A 20,386-nucleotide genomic window follows, 5' to 3' on the forward strand; every position below is an offset into this window, starting at 1 on the left:
AGTTTCTATTCACATTAGTCACCGTAGTTCACATCATAGTTAAAATTCACTCACTTGTATTATGTTAAGTATATACTATAACTATCTATACAGACACAATTGAGCTTTACATTGATGCAATTATTGTTCACAAGATACTTCATAGAGCAGACTAGGGTAATGGTTATGAGCTAAAAACATTAATTTAAGTAGAAAATTTAATGGTGTACTTGCAAAGGTTCAAGATATATTCTTCAATTTCTTGTACATTATATAGATACTGATTTTCAAAAACGTATTTTATTTTATTGTTAAATTTATGTATATCAGTTTCAGAAGTAACTTGTTTAGGTAAATTGTTGTACATTTTCAGATTATTCGATTTATAGTAATCACCATAAATTATTCGGTCAAATTAAGCGAAATAAAACTGATATGTATCAAACACACATTTATTCACAAAAATTTTATAATACATAGTTTCTACACAAAAGCTAACTTTTATATTAGGTCAAAATTACTCATTCTCAGCTCCAGGTGATTCACCAAATTTATTGTCCAACCAAATTCTTTGCCCAGACACTCATCTTTTTCCATGCAAAGTTCTTCTATACTCTAACAGACTGCTCTACTTCGTCAGAATTATAATTTGTAGCAGCCGATGTCTTGAAAGTATGCTTGTTCACTTGGTCCTTGTACGACTCCGGTTTACCACATATACAATCCAACCATAAGTTATATTTTAAATGTTCCTGTATTGCCACATTATCCGTAAACTGATATATTATATTGTGCTCAATATCACGAAGGAAAGTACAAATATATTTTGCCTCGCTGAAAGTATTGTGATAGTAGTATTTCAAAACTCCTCAAAATAAAGATTTTGCCAAGTAGAATCCATTATAATTTGTCTGTAATGCGGCGAGCACAGTGTTGTGTTCAGATTCATGACCAGATGACGATACTAATGGTTGCTGCCGCTCTGCTTTAGTGCTGGAGCCTGTTGCGCATGGGAACCTGTAGCCTAAACTGAGGAGTCGAAACGTTCACAAGCTGTTCTGCAGGCAAGCGACTGCGCCTTTGCATGTCTTCAAGTGTCTTCTCAAATCTTCGCTGCGTGTAAACTTTCTCCGACATTCATTACAGCAAACCATAGTACGAGACGGATTCTTCGCACAATTAGTCTTCTCGTTGGAGCTTGTTGAGAACAGTATATTGCAAGCTGCAATTTATATTTGAAATGGGAGAGTCTGAGGAAATTAAATCCAAAATGGTGGATTATGAGTGGAATGGGAGAAGGAAGACTTGAAGAGGAGGTGATGTCGGTGATGTCGGTGATGTCACAAGCCAAAGGTGATGAATGAGATGTAATCCAAGACGGTAGGAAGTTCTAGAATTCAAAATGAAGGGAAATTATTAGATCCAAGAGGATAGCAGCGATGTCATAGGTCAAAGGTGATGATGACATAGCCCAATATGTCATAGGTCAAGAAGGGGCTAGTGATGATGATGTAGTCCAAGATGATGTGAGTGATGTCAAGTCAAATGTGATAATGAAAAATCTAATAAGGCTGCCTCCAGCAGATGAAATCCATATGGCGATATAACCATAACAAAAAGTAAAACATATTATGTCATTGTAACAAAAAGTGCAATACATAGGAGTGGGGCACTCTATTACGATATGGTGGTTGTGATTTCATTGTACAATATGACTACATAATAAGTGGAATGATAGAGCATGAGAAAACTGAATCCAAAATGGCAACAGTAATATGAAAATCCGAATCCACAAGCCACAGATCTCGTAAGTTGTTATGTAATACAATATGACTGTATATTAATGGAATGATATAGCATAATCAAATAAATTCAAAATGGCGGAAATTTCTACAAAACCAAATAGCGGATGTATAATGGTAATTTGAAAATCCAAAATCCGGATCCTCATCCTTTGTCCTGGTCAGTGGTGATGTAATCGAAGATGATAGAAAGTTCTAGAATACAACATGGTGGAAGGTTTTAGAAAACAAAATGGCGACATGAAATGACATAATCCACTAGGGTGATCGGAAATGACAATTCAAGATAACGGCAGTAAATTATATAATCCAAGATGGCGTCTAGGAAAGAAAAAAATCCAAGATGGTGACAGGAAATGACGCAATACAAGATAGCGACCGAAAATGACGCAATCAAAGATGGCGGTGGTGACGTCAGTGGTCAAAAGTCACAAGTCCAAAATCCGTTGCCTAATGCCACTGCGCTCGGATCGGCATAACCATACAACTACTGTTTCTGTTATTTTTTTAATTTTACACACAGATTAAGTAAGGTAAGGTCGTAAACACCATGTTTTTTTTTTAAATTATTGTCTCGTGATTACTATTAGTTAATGATACATACTTTGTATTTGTTGTCCTATCACAAATATTTTCCACAGATATTTCCTAAGTGTTATACAATGGGTGTATAAAGGCGCGCAATTGATAGCAATTACAAAGACTTTTGCACCGTTAATATAACAAGTAGGCAATATCAGTGGAAAATATTTGTGACATTACAACAAATACAAACGAGTTATAGTGTTGAATTTACAGAAATGGCCCTTTTCTAGTAGAAATGACGAGCAAAAAATCAAAATGTCTGTGAAGTATCACATCTAGGTCGCCGGCACGTCGTAACTTATCTATGTAGCCCGTGTGATGTAACTTGTCTCTAATAGGACAGCTCTCAAAAGTAGTACCAATGGTCTACATATCCTGCCACTATTTTCGTGTCAAAAGTGTTTCTAAACAACTTCATGTGATTTTCTTTATTCATAAACATTTGTTACTTTCAAGTGTCATTCGGGAAAATTTGTGTCACTTCTTTTGAGACATGTACAATACGAGATTAGTTATAGCCCAGTGAAATTAGGCCCTGGAAACCCCTGACGTGGAAAAAATTGTTGGAAAGCTGGAAATCATCTTAAACCCTTTGGTTAGCATCCAAATAGAGTATCCTGAGTTTTCGCCCTCACAGTTGGTGAGCTTAAGGAGGGGGGTGGAAAAAACTGTGCAATTATCGGACTTTTTTGTGTTTTTCACACGTAACACGAAAACAATGCATCTTAGGTTAAACTTAGCAGTAAGCATAATTAAAGTGTATATTATTATGCGTCGAATAAGACCACAAACGTCCAAATCGGTTAAGTGGTTTGGCCGCAATCGACATTTTAATATTATAAATGTTTTCTATATATGTAAATATTTTTTTAATTTCTCGCCTGTTTACCTTTATATATTCTCTAAACCACAACTCAGATCAATAAAACCCACAGTATAAAGTTGTAGAGCATTACATTCTAAGTTGAACAGATACCTTAATTGCGAAAATCCGTTTGGTTAAACCAGATATATGCTCGATAATCTGAAACCCCAGTTATGAAGAAGTTGTTGTATACCCCCCCCCCCCCCCAACCAAATATTCGGCCCAACCTAATCCTATACATACTGCCAAATGGGTTATAGAAAGGAATGAACGAGGCTTGTGATTGACCAAAAAAATAAATAACTATATTTACAGTTGCGAAGAAATATGTGTATTCTCAGAATTCAAACGAGCGAAGATAATCTTCTACGTTTAGATGTCGATGGTTGGTGATCTTGAGATGTGGATATCTGGGGAACGACTAGCCTGGAAGTAGATGGCTGCTGTTCAGTGCAGGCACAGGATGGGTCGTGTTCAATGTCGTTTGTTTCGTCACCGTCATTCATTTGATCGGGGTCCATTATTTCAGCATCTGAATAAGAAGTAGAATAATATATCTGCAACAGTAAATGAATGGTAATTTGAATAAGTGAACAACATTGATAGGTACCTATTGTGGTGGAAATAACTGTACAAACTAAAACAATATTACCAGGAGCATTAAATGGGCAATAGACTTACCTGACAATACATCAGCTGCAGAATCTTGCTCTGAGTCAGTGGCTTTAGCTGTGTCTACATTTGGTACGTTAGCACATGACTGCCCCTTGCAAGCTACACAAATGTAGGAGTAGTTAAGCCCCGTTTTACAGCAGCTACAGCCGGATCCCTTGCATCCTTTTTCACATTGACAGTATATTGTCTTGAGTACATTCAGTGGGGCTGCCTCTTTCTCAGTAGTGATGGGGACCAATCCAACTTTGCTGTTTATCCATCCCCAGTTGAGTGCATCTTTATCGACCCCGAGCCACTTTTGTACCTGATGGTAGGCCCTAAAGCTATGCTCTCGAGCTGCTGCCTTTGTGGGGGGCAAGGAAGCCAGGTTCATGTTGCTTTTTTCCACTGTTTTGGCGAACACTTTGTACCTCAGTTCATCCAGGGAAACCTTATCTCCATAAACAGCCTCGAGAAATTGTTCCCCCATGGCTGCAATCTGATCTTTGTCGACTACAGGTGAAAGAAATACAGACACAGCATCTTGCAGTACCTTTCTTTTTTCCAGGGTCTTGACAAATTTCATTTTTCCCTATCTGAAAAATGCTGAGGTTGTGTCACATCCACTGAAGGCGTGCAAGAAAAGAATTTTTTTTTGCAGTGTCTGAAAACTTAAACTTGGAGGGTGAGTAATGGGTGCTATCGTTTGCCCCTTTCCCTGGTTTCATGAGCACAACCGTGGTTGTAGTTGGTGCCAATGCATTAAGCAGTGTTAGGAGGTCCGTATCCTCTCCCACTATTGCTACATATCGATGTTCTTCAGCAAGTTCCAAAGCGGCTAGGACAATGTCTTTGTCTGCATCTTCTTTGGCTATCTTCACTGCAAACTCGCACTCTTTTTCAAGTTTTAGACGATTTGCGAGCATTGATATGAGGCGCCGTTTGTTGCTGTCATTAGATAGAAGCTTGTCTTACGGCATTGTAGCTATCATACTTTCATCGAATTGTACAGTGGATGCAGCGGAAGTTGATTTCCGACGAAGGCGCTCTGCTGATTTGGTGCTGGTTTCATTGGCATTTTCAGGGTAACCATCGAAGATTATGGCAGTGCCTTTTATGTTGTAGTGTTTTTTCACATATTCCACATACCTACCTATCTAATATTTTGGAATACTGCTCCCTTATCTGCCAAAAAACTCTGTGCAAAAGAAAACCTTCATCAATGAATTAGACTGGGTCATACAAATCATGATTTTCCTCATCTTCATCTCTCAAGGGGCTTTATAAGTCATATAACACGGATTTTCGAGTTTTCCTCATGCCTGATTCATCAAATATGGAAAGAGGGTAGGATGCCAATTCAAATTCAAAGTATGTTTTGAGATCGGAATTGGACTTTTTGAAAAGAGATATCCTCCTGAAGATTGTGCCGGGATTGACTGGCTTTTCCTGTTCATGGATCGTGACTTTGGAGTTGAAACTTTTAAATGGAATCACTCGCATTTTCCTTTGAAATTTCACATCTTTGAAATTGCTGCCAATTATTTGTCTAATGACCTTCAGCCCAATTTCGTATGCCTCGTGACAGTTTATCATATCGTCCCCTACCACTCCGGTGCCTATTGACATAATGCATTCTCCTTCCGGGAAAGGGCCATGTGTTGATAACCACTCAGTAAATTTTAACACATCCAGCTCATCTCTAGTGATCCTTGATGGCCTGGCATCCACGTGTTGCTCTACTGTACTGAAAGTGACCCCACAAAATTTTTCTAACTGTAGACATATCTCCAAGATTGCAGGCATGGACGATACCCACTTCAATAGAACACTGTCTGTTACACCTCTTCCGCGACTTACACCTCCTTCCGTTTTCATAGATTTCATCAAGGTCTGTTCTTTGGACATATCTGACCATAGGCCAGACCAAAATTTGTCAGATCTTCTTACTGTGAAGACTAATAATGTGAAGTGGGGCGGGTTGTGAAGGGGGGAAGGAATAGAGGGCTATTTGTGACGCCTAAGAAGACGTTTCCACTTCCGCCAAGGGGCGAGGGTGGCACATTTTTATGCTTGGCCTGTCTATATTTTAAACCGCCCTGTTACCGCGTAAAATAGCTGGTCCGACCCTTCTAATCTCCCACCCCCTCAGCAGTCAAACTTTGTCACTATTAAGACCCGAGGGAAATGACCTGACTGCTGCTTCCCGTCTCTTGTTTCCCAATCCCGGTGTCGCCAGCCGTCAATCTGCCCAGCTGGTGCTGGATGAGTGATGTATCTGGATGGCATTCGGCTGGACGAATGGACACACGGGAAAGAGGTTGATCATGAGGGGGAGGGTGGGGAGAAACTGGAGGGGGGGGAGGAAGAATTACTTGCAGCTGAAGGGTAGAAACAATAAATAAAAAAAGGAGGGAAGGAATAGGAGTGGGTGACTGCCGCCTCTCCAGCAGACGGAGTTAGACCGCATGGCGACACAGAGCCATAGTGTTTACGTTCCACTAAGCTGTGACACAGTTCACAAAGATTTATATTGTGCTCAGAATTCTACTGGAGACAAAATGATGGTGCGGCCCTCATATATGGCAGAGCCCTTACCGTGAAACGGATTATCCGGTTTTTTTTACTGGATTTAAATTATCCGGGCATCTGTGGGTCCCAATTAACACGGATAATCGGGAATTTAGTATAGTTACTTTTTTGTGTCAACCACAACAAGCCTTATTCATTCATATAACACATTTTTTAGGTCCACAGACACACACACACACACACACACACACACACACATATATATATATATATATATCGACCATCAAAACACGAAGTGGCGTATCTGTAAAATGCCAACTTTTCAGGAGAGCAAAAATAAGAAAAGCACCTATGTTTGAAGTGCTATACCGCACAATCCCAAACTAGAAAACCCTTCATTTAATTTTTTATATATATTTAAGATGTCTGACTTGGGTTACCTATAATTACTTTATTTATTACAAATTTATATTTTAAGATTTATAATAAAATATAAAAAATGTTGTAGTTACGCCACTTCGTGTTTTGTTGTTTTCATTCATTGCAGAGTTACGCCGCGAAATAAAACATTTAAATAATGAAAAATGTTCAAGTTTTATTACTTATAACAATACAAATCGTTTGTTAGTACAAACACTAAAGGTTATTAGGAAAGTATATCATATTAGCAGTAAATAACTCAATCACTCAGCATTAATTATTGGGCCTTCTTCACACAGTGTATTATTAAAAAAAATTTTTAATCGAGTAGCTTCACATAATATGTTATGGTTTTAAAAAAGTAGAGGTTTGAAAACTGCTTACATAAAAATTTTTACTATAGTGAAACTAACATGTATACATTGAAAAATCTACACTCTTAAACAAAAATTTCTAAACAACAAAAACTAGGCAAAATAATTATTAACAGAACTACAATATCCACTTAGTGATACTCAACTTTGTTGGTTTCATAAAATAAAAAATTTGTTTTAAAAAAAAGTAAAATAAAATAACCTGATGTCAATTGCAATAAAAACAGTACTGTTTAGCTTTAAAAACCATACAAAATGATAAAAAAACTTATCTTAACTAAATAATATTGATTGATAAAATATCAATAACAAAGAAGAAACACTAATAACGATATTCAAGTTTCATCTCTTCTAGACAACAATCTTTGAAAAGTTAATTAGGTAAGGACCTGTAATAGTTCTGAAACTCTGCAGCCCTTACAACGGGAGTAGGTCCTTCGCAAAGTGATATCAGATCCTTGAACTTTTCTTTTGTTATAGCCTGCGGTAGAACGTTGAGACGATCTAGGGGCATCTTCAGGTTCTTGTCAGCATCACGTTTTAAAGTAAATGACCTGTACGTTTCATCAAGATGGCTGTTCTTGAAAAAAACTGTTGTAGGATGGTCTTTCTTAAAAGCATACTCTACCATGTTAGGCCAATTTATGGGTTGTCCTTTTTCGTTATCCTCTCGAATGGTGAGAATGCGCAGTTCTTTGGAGAGTCTTTTAAAGTCCAAAAAGTCCCTTGTTTCCATTTGATGGACTATGTAAGGATGCGCCCTTCTGGCGAGTTTAATTATTGGTACCAGCTGGGAAGGAACAAACAGATCGCCTGCTTGATTTATGGCATGGCCAATCGCACTGTGAGCAGCATCACCTTCATTTTGACCATGGTAAGGTTCAAAAAATCTCAAACTAATTTCAGAAATGTTAGAGCTATTGAACAAAAAGTAAAGGAACATTGCAGGCAGAATACTATTTTTGTTCTGGCCAGAACAGCCATCAGCAAACAAAGTCACTTTTTTGCCTACGTTGTTTTTATCATGCTCCTTAAGCATGAGGAATATGCAAGAAGCAATTTCAGATGAACCTCCTTTACTTATTGACTCATTCCAAGTAAAACAATGACAGTCCTTGGTTCCCAAGTCGTATATTGTAAAGTTGTACACTGATAAGCGTCTTTTATAAAATACGGCGCTCTCGTTGGTTTTCGGCAAGAAGATTACTTGCTGAAGGTCAAATACTTAACAAACATTAGTTTTGTTTTCAATTGCTGCTGCTTTACACCTTTCCTTTATTGCTCTAACTTTTGTTTTTTCCGCAATGTGTTGGTCATACCTCTGTTTAATTCTGTCCTTTGTGTCTCCATCGCCTGTCTTGTAAGTCATACAGAGAGTACACATATCTTTTTTACGATGATGAAAACTTAAATTTAAACTTCTAAAAATAAGTCTGTATAACCCGATGCTGCCCTTGTTGGCGTTGGGATCTTCACTTTGGTAAAGGTTAAACATTTTTTTAATATTCAAATCATCATGTAGAAATTCTCTGGTTGTATTAGCCCTGCAGTAATGCGCTTCTACTCTTGGAAATCTGTTGATGTGATCGGTCATTCGCTTACGAATATCTGCATCTCTAGCTGCTAGGGTTTCCTGTCTTCCTCCACGCTTTTCTGGTTCTAAAACACCTGTCTCTGCTACTTTTCCAACAGCTGTTCTTGCTGTTCGTTCACTAATACTAAGAGTATTAAGAAAAAACTTTTTGCACACTGCTTCTTTTTCATTTTTTAATGTTAAAAAATACTGTTTTGACTGTGCTCTACGACTGTCGCCAACTGTAGTTTTGCGTTTTGTTGCCCCTGACACTATGTGTCTTGCAATGAACTCTCGTTGTAATTGAAGACTACCCATAGCATAGTACGACTTGAAAATATTTTGTCTGTCTTCATCTGTAAATTTACTACAAGACTTCTTGGTTTTCTCACAGAATCTACCAATGCAACGGTCTTTAATTTCTCTTGGAGCAACTAAATTGTAAGACTTTTCTTGTGTATAGCCGTGACCAGTGTTTCTCCTTTGTTTTCTTTCTTTCTGTCTATTTATTTTGTACCGTTTTTCTAAGGGAAATTCTCGTGCAGACCCTTCTGTAACAAAATCTTCTGGCTCTCTTGGCTCTTCGATGAGCGTTTCCAATTTTTCTAAATTATCTGTATGGTTTTTGCACTCATCACTTTCCTCAAAATGTCTAAAGCATAGTAACTCAAGACATCTCACACAAGCTGCAAAAATCTCTAAGTTACAACCGTTGGAAGTACATGTAGAATGCATGGGATCTGTATTATCAATATTATTCTTTTCTGCAAACTTAGGTTGGGGTTTCTTCTTTTTCTTCTTTGGAGATTTAGCAATGAATCTTTCATCGCTGCTATCAGTTAAAACAATATGGTCACATTCATTTTTTGACCAGTGGGATTTGCAAACAAGCAATCCACAACAACATGTTTGAACACCTACTAGTTTACATTTTTTTAATTCGCACAGTTCTGTAAAATCTGGATCCGCGTCGCTGTCATCGGGTTCACTACCAAAACAATTTAAGTCTACATTAGAGGCTATATCTGTATTTCCAAATGAAGTGTTGGGGTTGTGATCAGCTTCGGTATCTCTGTTATTGCTCTTAAGGCGGGAAAGAGGCACAAATTCGGCCAATGCCTGTTCGTCTTCATCAGACATGCTATCTGAATCACTGTTTTCTAACAATATTATTGTTCCAAAATAAAATGTTTTATTGTAAAGCATTTTAACTTTGGAGCCTTTTTTAAAAGCATTGCCCTTATCAACTGGAATTAAATCAGTTAATCTCACCACGTTCCGGGTGCCGTCAGTCCACTTCACTAAAGCGTCCATCTTCTTTTAGTCCACTTCTTACTTGCATGCAAACTCCAGCGTCGATCTGTAAGATACAATAAGTAATGTATTATAAATATACAAAATTAAACTTGCAATGTATGTTGTAACGTCCACTTCAAAATAGCCTAGAGTTAATTTTACCTGCAGTAATAATTCACTAATAAACAGTTTATCAAACAATGCATTTAAAGGTGAACATAAGTGTTCTTGATGTACAAATTATATGCAGACTAATTTATTAACCCTTAACCACAGACATGAGGTCCCCGGGACCACACAGCGTTCTGACGCCCTCTGCCATCAGTAACCAGTAACCTCGTGGACACATGATCTTCAGTACCTTCCTACCATTCAGTCTTCTCTCTGCCGCCGGAGCGATAAGTGGTTATCTGACACCTGACTTCACGTCTGTGTTAGTGTCAGCATTATTTGCAGCGTGGGACCTCACGCCTGTATATACGCACAAAAGTTTCACGTCTGTGGTTAAGGGTTAGTTATGGTTGTAGGCCTAATAAGTAATATTTTAACAAAATGCTTACCTGGGCTCTACATCTAAAGCATGTGTTGTGATGGACAGACGAGCAGATAGTGGTGCAGATCAGTATATAGATAGTGCGGTATTGCGGTATCAGTCTTCCTTCCGGTGTTTTCCCTCTATTCCCATCTTTGTGCAACAAAACAATTAGGTTGCATTTTCCGACCGCCCCACATGTAGTTACGCCACTTCGTGTAAAACGAGAAATAGTCAACAATTTTTTTTTTCGGAAAACACGAACAGGCGTAAGTTAACTTAAGTCAGTACGTGTTTTGCTGAATAGTCTCCAAAACACTTACGACGAAATGAAAAAGCATTATATCTTCAAAACCATTGGGAATTAAGTTACGCCACTTCGTGACATGATAGACCACGTAAAGATATGTCTGTAGCCAGTATATCTCAACATCGGCATTTTTGCAGTTACGCCACTTCGTGTTTTGATGGTCTATATATATATATATATATATATATATATATATATATATATATAGGGTGGGGTGAGTGGTTGGCACAACATTTTTATGATAACTGGGATTTCAGATTATCGGACATATCTCGCAAAGAATTAAGCGGATTTTTGCAATTAAGGTGTCTATCCAACTTAGAATATAATGCTCTACAACTTTATTTTGTGGGTTTTGTTGATCTGAGTGGTGGTTTAGATCATATCTGACGGTAAACAGGCGAAAAATTAAAATATTTACAAATATAGAAAAAATTTCTAATATTAAAATGTTGATTGCGGACAAACCACTTAACCGATTTGGACGTTTGTGGTCTTATTCGACGCATAATAATATACAATTTAATTATTTTTACTGCTAAGTTTAACCTAAGATGCGTCGTTTTCGAGTTTCGTGTGAAAAACACAAAAAAGTCTGATAATTTCACAGTTTTTACCACCCCCCTCCTTAAGCTCACCACCTATGAGGGCGAAAACTCAGGATACTCTATTTGGATGCCAACCAAAGGGTTTAAGATGATTTCCAGCTTTCCAACAATTTTTTCCACGTCAGGGTCTTATTTAACTGGGCTATTACATGAGACAGGCTTCACAGCCCATTGTCACCCACTTTTATTTATTTATTATTTTTTTGGGGAAGAAAAAGGGACGGTGAACCCATTATATAATTTACTGAGGCACATAATACAGAACTAATTTCTTGGAGCTCTGGTTGATGCATGTGCTCTGAAACTTATCGCTGTCCTGCCTGGATTTAGTTTGCGGTAATTTAATTGAGCAGCAGATACGAAGGATCGCTGCGAATGATGAACGAACACGAAGAAATATGCGTATGGTTGACACTCTAGGCCGGTGGGAAGCCTTCTGACAGCCAGAAAATAAATGTTGATAGGCGCAGTTGGGATGGCTGGGTCCCTGTGAACACTTTCCACTGTAGCTTGGCTCGACAGTGGCTCGCTCTTCTGTCCGCCTCTGTCCGCTTCCTTCGCACACTCGCCCACACCGCGCTACAGTACAGTCGTCAACTATCGCTCGTCGCACCCGACTGCTCGCCAGGCCTTTTCGCTGGTATCGCCTCCCGATAGGTCCAGTTCGCTCAGCAAGGGCCACTTGCCCTCTCCACCTCTCGCTGATCGCACGGGTATCGCCAGTATCACTCCCCGAGGGGGAGACTCTCTCCCCTACTCGCAGAACTCTGCGAACACTCGGAACTCCCGCGGGGGCCGGCGTCGTCGCTTATATACCCGTGGCGTCCTTCTCGAAGGGACGAGAGCGGCGGTGACGTGTCGCGTCATACCGGGCCGATCCGACGCCCGAAACACCCAGAACCGCCATGCTTATTCACGTCACTCTTCGCGGTGGCCTCTGCAAGCCCGGAATTCCCAGGCCGCTAAAGGTGACAATAGCCCGAGGCGGGAGGGTGCGCGTGGAGAGGTGGGGGGAGGGGGGCAGCGAGGCCCCTTGTAATCAGGCCAGGCACGCGTGGCATGCCTTACGTCAATGGATGGCGCGTGACGTCAGTGGCCGTGCAGGGCCGCCAGCCCGCTCCGAACCTGCCGCGCATCGCGTTATTGTCTCTCGCTTTCGTAACAATATCATTGAACATTTCGTATGTTTTCAGGACAAACATCAATGGACAAAAATGTACGGGGAAAAAACGTTTTTTAACTGTTTTACAATCTCAAGTTGTCGGGTTGGTGACGACTTGCGACTTGCGACTTGCGACTTTATAAACGACCGTTTTTGTCTTGTTTTGGTTACGTGTTGCGTTATTGCGTCGTTGCATTCATTTCAAGCGTAGTTTATAAACCCGGCCTTAGTGTGTGGTGGCGACACGTGTCCTCGGCGGGTGTGGGACAGCGAGGCGCCGTGGAGAAAGGCGACTTCTAATGCCTTACACGGGCTTCTCCCGAGCTCCTGCGCAGTAGACCCCCTCTCCCCCCTTCGCCATGTCAAACTTACCTGGCCAGTAGTTCACTGGGTCGCCACAGTGTGTAGTATGAACAATCTGGAGGGCCGAAATTCAAAACTCAAGCCTATGGTAATTTTTTTTCTCGCTTTTATTTGCTCTTAATAAATTTTTAGTAAACTGAATTATTTCTTACAATTAAAGCAATGAAATTTATAGTATTTATAGAATACCATACAGTCTTACTCAGTTTAAATTTATTTTATTTAAAAACAGCATGTTAAATGTTTTTTTTTTTTTTTTTTTAGAACAAACTTGACCTGATAGTGAAAATAATGTAGTTGATGTGTTTATACAAATAAAAGATAAATGAAAATATGAAATACTTGTAATACGTTAAGAATTTATTTTATAAAATTAAATTTATTACTATAGAAGCATTTATCTGCCATCCTTTGACATTAAAGTTTTTACATCAACACTGAATTATGCAAATATCACCAAGCTTTAGTTGTATGAATATTTTTAAAGTGACAATGATCTTAATAGTAAAAGGAGATGTGTTTTTCAAAGCATTGCAAATTTTTACATCAACTATAGCCAACACCATAGTGTGACGAACATCTATTTCTTTGCTACAAATAGTTACTCTTGTTGGTGACAGTTCGTTTATTTGTTACTGGTTGATCTCTTAGATTCATCTGGGATTAATATCCAAGTTTTCTTTTGTAAGGGCAGTTTTTTTTGTTGACAATATCTAATAGCTAGCACAACCCCCTTTTCATAATACGAAATGTCATTGATGACATACGCAGACAGCATTTGTCTAACTACTTCATCTGGCATTAGTAAAATATGTTCTATGGTGTGGTTAAGAAGGGGGCTTGTAGATTTATTTCTGTATTTAGTTCGGTGACAAAAATAGCTTATTTATGCGGGTGACACATTTGCTTTGCCTCGTGTAACATGTAATATGATGGATATAAATTACAATTTCTCTCTTTGGATTATAGCTGCAGTAGATTGTATTGGTAAGTTGTTATTTGTCGTTCGAGGAAAAAAAACCAATGCATTTCAATTAGTATACAGTATAGCCTTTTTTTTTTAACACATTCTTGCCTTCTTTATTTTGGTCGCTCGTTGAGGTAATGCTGTAGATAATTCTTTGACAATACATGCTCACTTGCTGCAATTTTTTTTTCTTTCCAGCAGGCCGTAAACTTGTTTCAGTTGCAAACGCAATTTGTTCAGAAGTCTGGGACTGCAGTAAATGTTGAACTTTTCTCCTTTTACTCTTAGTGCTACCATGTTTGAAAAGCTTCTTAGGACGTTCAGCACCAGTTTGAGGTTACGTGTTTGGTCCAGGTGCATTACAGTGTCGCGTAACTTAAGATGAAACCATTGCTAACACTTCATTTCCCAGTTTCAATATCCCCCGAAGACACTGAAAGTTTCTCTGCACAAATAATGCCTGTCACTTTGCGCCCAACGTTTATTCAGTTTTTTTAAATAATGTCTTAATTTTTTCCAAAGCAAAGAAACTCTCTTTGTATTTCCAAACGTCTTATTGCCTTTTTTTGTCTTCTCACTGCACGACCAAATTTTTAAGAGCTTGTCACATAATGTTCGCAGCACCTCATAAAAAACAATTGAAAACCTAAGCGCAAAATCTGAAAGCAAAATAATTTAATATTGTTGCGATTTACCGGGTTTGTAAAGGATAGCTCAAAATGATTTTATCGCTACACAGTTTTATTTATTGCCATTACTTATGTCACTTACAAATAGTCTTCTAAAATGCCATATAATAAATTGCACTTAAAAATAATGTTGCTTCCCCAGTCACTCGATTCATACAATCCACACACCTCGCTGGGCCGCAACTCTGGCGCAACTCTCGCCGCAGCACCCCTCATGGATCTCCGCCGCGGGACTCCGTCGCCGCACTCCGCCGCCGCCGACGCACTTGCCTTCGCCGAGGATTTGCTCGACGACTCGCTCGGTACTTCGCTCGGGACTCCGCCGCGCCCGCGACACTATCGTCCGGAACTGAACTCCCTGCCCTGGAACCTTCGTCCAGGGACTTCGCCGCTCTATCGCCCGGAAAATCCGCTGCGTGAAAACTCCCGACTCCACTGAACTCACTCCCCGCCCTGGAACCTTCGCCCAAGTACTTCGCCACTCTGCCGCACCCGCGGCACTATCGCCCCGGAAACTCCGCCGCGGGAGAACTCCCGACTGAACTCTTACTGACTGACTCTGAGGCCGGCGTCCTCTTCTTATATATCAGCCCAGGCGCCTTCTCGAATTCACGAGCGCGGCTGGGGCCAGTCGCGTCATTCCGCGCCGACCCGACGGCAGAAATCTCTCGAAACGCGTGTCGGCAGCTGCCAGGTGGCGCGCGAGACTCCCCAGCTGTCAGGTGTCAGATGTCTAGCTATCAGCGTTGCGCGGGGAGCGGGGGGAAGGAGGGTGGAAGGAGGGGGGAAAGCGACGATCCTTGTAATCTTCCTGGCGCGCGCGGCGCGTCTCATGTAGCGGCGGTCACGTGACGTCAGTGGCCGTGTGGGGCTGCCAGCCAGCTCTGCACCTGCACGTGTCGCGGCTTTCCTCACGTTCGTAACAATATAAAGGATAATCTGTGAACTGCAGAAGTTTCGTGAGGGTATATTGCGGAAATTTTTTTTAACACTACTTGAAATTTATGCACTTAACATTTTATTGTTTTTTTTTGTCAGTTACTAAATTATCATTGTATGAATAAAAAAAATCACAACTAAGCACTTGTTTTCCTTAAAATTATAGAACATACTTGTATGAACGTCCTACGTGTTTGCAAATAAGGTAATCCCACTAGCACCGGTTGCAACAGCTCTGGAAAGAGCGGACTGCGCACCAACACTGCCCCAGGTGGGTCTCTTGTCAGCTATCCAGAATAGTCCGGTCAATTTAGACATCCGAGATTACAAAAATTCGCACCCAGCTGAAAATTGGTAGGATTGTTCAAAACACCATTATAAATGAAATGTGAAAAGAGCTCATCGATCCGACACCTGGAAAAAATTTTTCTCGGGGTCAAATGTCACAAAACGGGTGTTACGCGATTTTCAGCAAAACTGTATGTTTTAGCATAAAATTAGCCCAGACAAATTTGTAGATCAGATAATTATATATAAAAAATGTCTAAATACTTGTTTTCCTAAGAGCCACCGTTTTTGAGAGATAACGATTCAAAAAGATGAAAGATTTGTAATCGTCATAATATGTCCATCTGGTGTTACAATTATAAAACAAAACATGTAAGTAAGACAATTTAGTGTGCAATTTATAGTTAATTATGCGTTAAGTGTGTGCGACGCGCGGTGCTTGGCTAGTTAGATGACTTGCCTCCCATCAAAGCGACTCGGTTTCGATTCCCGTCGTGGTTGAATCTCAGATTTTTCGCAAGTGGGAAACGTGGCGGACGTTGTCTTGAGTTGAGCCCAAGGGTTCTCCTAGGGTACTCCCGTTTCCTCCACCCATTCAGTTCACCGCCCTTCACCGTCTATAACGATCTCTGTGTTGACGAAACGTTTGCCCATTCGTCCGTCCGTTGCACGAGGCAGGTGGCGGTATTACAAGCAGCTGATTGGGAATCGTGACAGCAACAGCGAGTGTCGTCACACTTCAATTAGAAGGGCCTTGCTTTGGTAGCCCGAAGCAATTAGCCTCACGAGCAGTAGACATAACCATTCCTCGTGTTTGAGTGGCTGGCGCTTTGAGTGCCTCGTAACTGCCGCAACAAAGATGAACAATAAGTAAGTACATTTGTCTATACTCTTCTCTGTCGCATTGTTAATTTTTGCTGTGTCGTGAGTGTTAAGTTTTGCTTTGTGTTACTTTCATAATTTGTGTTAATTTTTTTTTTGTTTCATCGTTGCGTCTTATTTCACGTTTATAAATAATGTATCGAGTTTCTGTGTTTTTTTATTAATCGTTCATACCATTTATACTATATATGTATGTATTAATGTTTGACTGCTAAGATACCCTGTAAATCTGTATATTATAATTTATTTTTTATTTTACTTGCAGATTTAGTCACTCTTATCTTGTATTGTTATCTTGTAGTTGTGTTTGGATTAAACATATTTTAATGCACTATAGCAATACATGTTAACTGTCATTAATTACCAAAGCTGAAATCTAATTTTGTACCGCTATCATAAAACGACGTAAGCGAAGGTTAGGTGATAAGAAAATATAAAAGATAGAGGGCATATATATCCCTCATCCTCAACCACTCCGGAAACAGGTTATGGAAAATTCAGCCCCGAAAAGCCCAGTGTTTGTGAACGAAGGCGTTTATTTTGAAAGTTTCTTCTTGTTTCAGTTCAGTATTTTACCGATCAAGATCAAGATCATGTCCTCTATCCTTACACCGAAAAAATGTTTTTGTTCTCTTACAAGAGAAATCCTTGGAAACTCAGTTGCCAACGATATCACTTGTAAAAATTGCAATTTTTCAAATGATATCGTTGGCAACTGAGTTTACAAGAATATTCATTGTAAAAGTACATTTTTTTTAAAGTGTAAGTTTCACTTTATATTAAGTACGTAATATACAAGCATGAAAAATATATTATTTCTGTACAGTCAGTCTCTTATCTACACATTTGATGCTTATTAGCTCCGACAGTTTGAGAAATCTACTTTTCCCTAATTTGGTTTCGTAGTATGTTCCCGATTGTTCCACGTATTAAACAATTAAACTATCTGCGTGTTCTGATTATGTGATCTTGTCGACGTAATTATATTTTTTAAATGGCACATGCTCTGAAAAAAAAACAGACGAACTACTATGTTCCCAAGGTTTCCCGAAATAAAATGCTGTGTCTACTCCAGTCACAATTAACTTTTATCTGCGTCGTTAAGAGTTACTGTCTCTAATGTTCTCGTTGTCGACGAAACGTAGAAACCAAAAAATAAAAATTAAAAAATCAGTAGGCCATATTGCGAGTTTGATTGGTGATGAACTAGAAAAAAAAGAGGGGGTTAGGTTTGCAAGTTTTTAACGTGAATACGTTGGGTAAATGGGAAATTAAAAAAAAATTGGTTGTCTGTAAAGTCGGTTTACGGACGTCATAAGAAAACATTGATGAAATGATTGCATACTTTTATAAATAAAATTGAATAATTTTTATTGAATTATCACTATTTTGTATGGATACAAAGAAGGAGTGAAATGAAATATACAATTTAATTGATAAATTTACTTTTATTTGCACTCATTAATTCAAATATGTTTATTACTTTAACGAACAGATTATTTTAACTATAACTTTTATACATGTTTGCTATTTAACTTCTTCCAATCTGTGTTATTATGTTAAGGATAGGACGATGATAGGAAAAGTAGGAAACGAATGGGAGTGTTACAAGTTTAATGTGCCTCGAAAAAGTCAAATCGATGGTTGTTCCAATCGAGTGGAAGAGAGATAGATGCGGCGCAAGGGTACAATGAGCGTAACGGGACACAGCGTAACGGGACAATGTGCGCAACGGGACAATTTTTGGTGCTTGCAGCCGGCGTTCATCGATTTATTAGACGTCACGTCAAAAAGTTTAATCAATCGTTTATAATTTCATTATCAATGTTATCTTTTGTTACTGTCTCAGTACAGACTTCGCCGCAGCTGAGCGCTATCGGTGACACATTATTCTTACTATATCGGGTGACATCCCCGCCTTAGCTCTCTTCCTCTCTCTGCAGAGAGTGGTTCGTTCGACACCAGTTGAAATCGTCAAAAGTTGTTCTTTCTTTCATTGTCTTTTCTTGCAATTCCGATTATATGAATTCGTATATGACCCGGTATTGTAATTTTTTTTCGCTGTATTATTCGTACTTTCGTCTCACAGTGGTTATATGGTAAACTTAGTTTTAAAATTTTCAAATATATATTTTTTTTGATAGTTCATTATTTTTGCACGAAGTAATTTTCTTTTATTTTCACATTTATTAACACGCGAATCCAACATCTGCTCTCAGAGTATATGAGTCACCCGTAATCGAACTTTCGAGAAACTTGGCTATTCTATTACTTGTGTAGTGACTGTGTATAAGGGCGCATGCGTGAACTGTTATCCTGCTATATATATGCGCAACTTGAATATACTAGGCTAAATCTATCTTATTTTCGCTACACGCCACTTTTCAAACTGGCATCCCCATTTATAAGACGAATTCACTTCAAATTAAATTTGGCTACGAAAATGGTAGAGAGATGGTTTTCAGTGTGACCACAGATTGAATGACGGCTAGTGGAAATGCAAAGCAGTGAGTATATATCCTCAAGGACTACTAAGCCCTTGTCCTTTTGTTTGCAAGTGCGTGGTGTATGGACCTCGTGCCGTGCGGAGTGTGTTCTTGGGGAAGCCTTCATTTCACAGACGAGAGAGCCTCACCCGAAGTTCATGCTCGCTTTTTTTTCCGTTCTATCTCATTGTATAAACCGGTGTGGCGTTAAATTTTGCGGTCGATTAGGATAGGTTAGCTATATTATAAATACTTTAAAACATTGTGGATGGTTGGTTATATTAGGTAAGTATAGCTACATTAGAAATACTGTAAAATAATTGTATGGTTTCTTAGCAAATAACTTTTTAATATGTAGCTATCCAGGGCTAGGAAACCGTTTACATGATTTCACAGTATCTTTAATGTAGCTATCCTTACCAAATCAACCGTCCACAATGTTTTATAGTATTTATAATGTAGCTAACCTAACATTTTACAATGAACAAAAAAAAAAACCGAAGATGCACGATCGGGCGTTTGGCTCTCTCGTCTGTGAAAAGAAGGCTTCCCGTGTTCTTGCAGGCGGCAAGTAGTATGAAAGGGTTGGTAACGTATTGACGGTGGGTGGGGGAGGGGTGGCGTTTGTATGAGGAGGGGGGAGACCACCTACTCGCCGCAGCGAGCGATTATGGTGGAGGGAAAGAGGAGGGGGGCTAGTCGCGCTGAGCTGTCGCGTAGTAACGTAAAGAGCCTGGTTCAGTCGGCGTCACGACGCCCTCGTGTACGTCCGGTTGTCTGGCGTCGCGCGGTGACTCACGTCGAGACACGGCGGGATCGGTGCGTGTGTCGGCGATCACCCCGAGGTGAGACGCAGCTCGTGTTCCGTCCAGTGCAAGTGGTAGGAAAAAAAAAATACGATGAATTAATGCCTGGTAGGTACACCATGCACCAAGCAGGTTCAATCCAGTTATTGGGAGCAAGGTGTTTAGCATGTTAACACACCGATCTGAATTTTGAAAGACCTGCTTTCGATTCCCGGTCCGGTTATTATGATTCAGTTTTTTTATTATTATTACTTTCAGGCCGAGGACGACTTTT

Source organism: Bacillus rossius, chromosome 8 (assembly GCF_032445375.1).
Source record: "Bacillus rossius redtenbacheri isolate Brsri chromosome 8, Brsri_v3, whole genome shotgun sequence".
Taxonomy (NCBI): Eukaryota; Metazoa; Arthropoda; class Insecta; order Phasmatodea; family Bacillidae; genus Bacillus; species Bacillus rossius.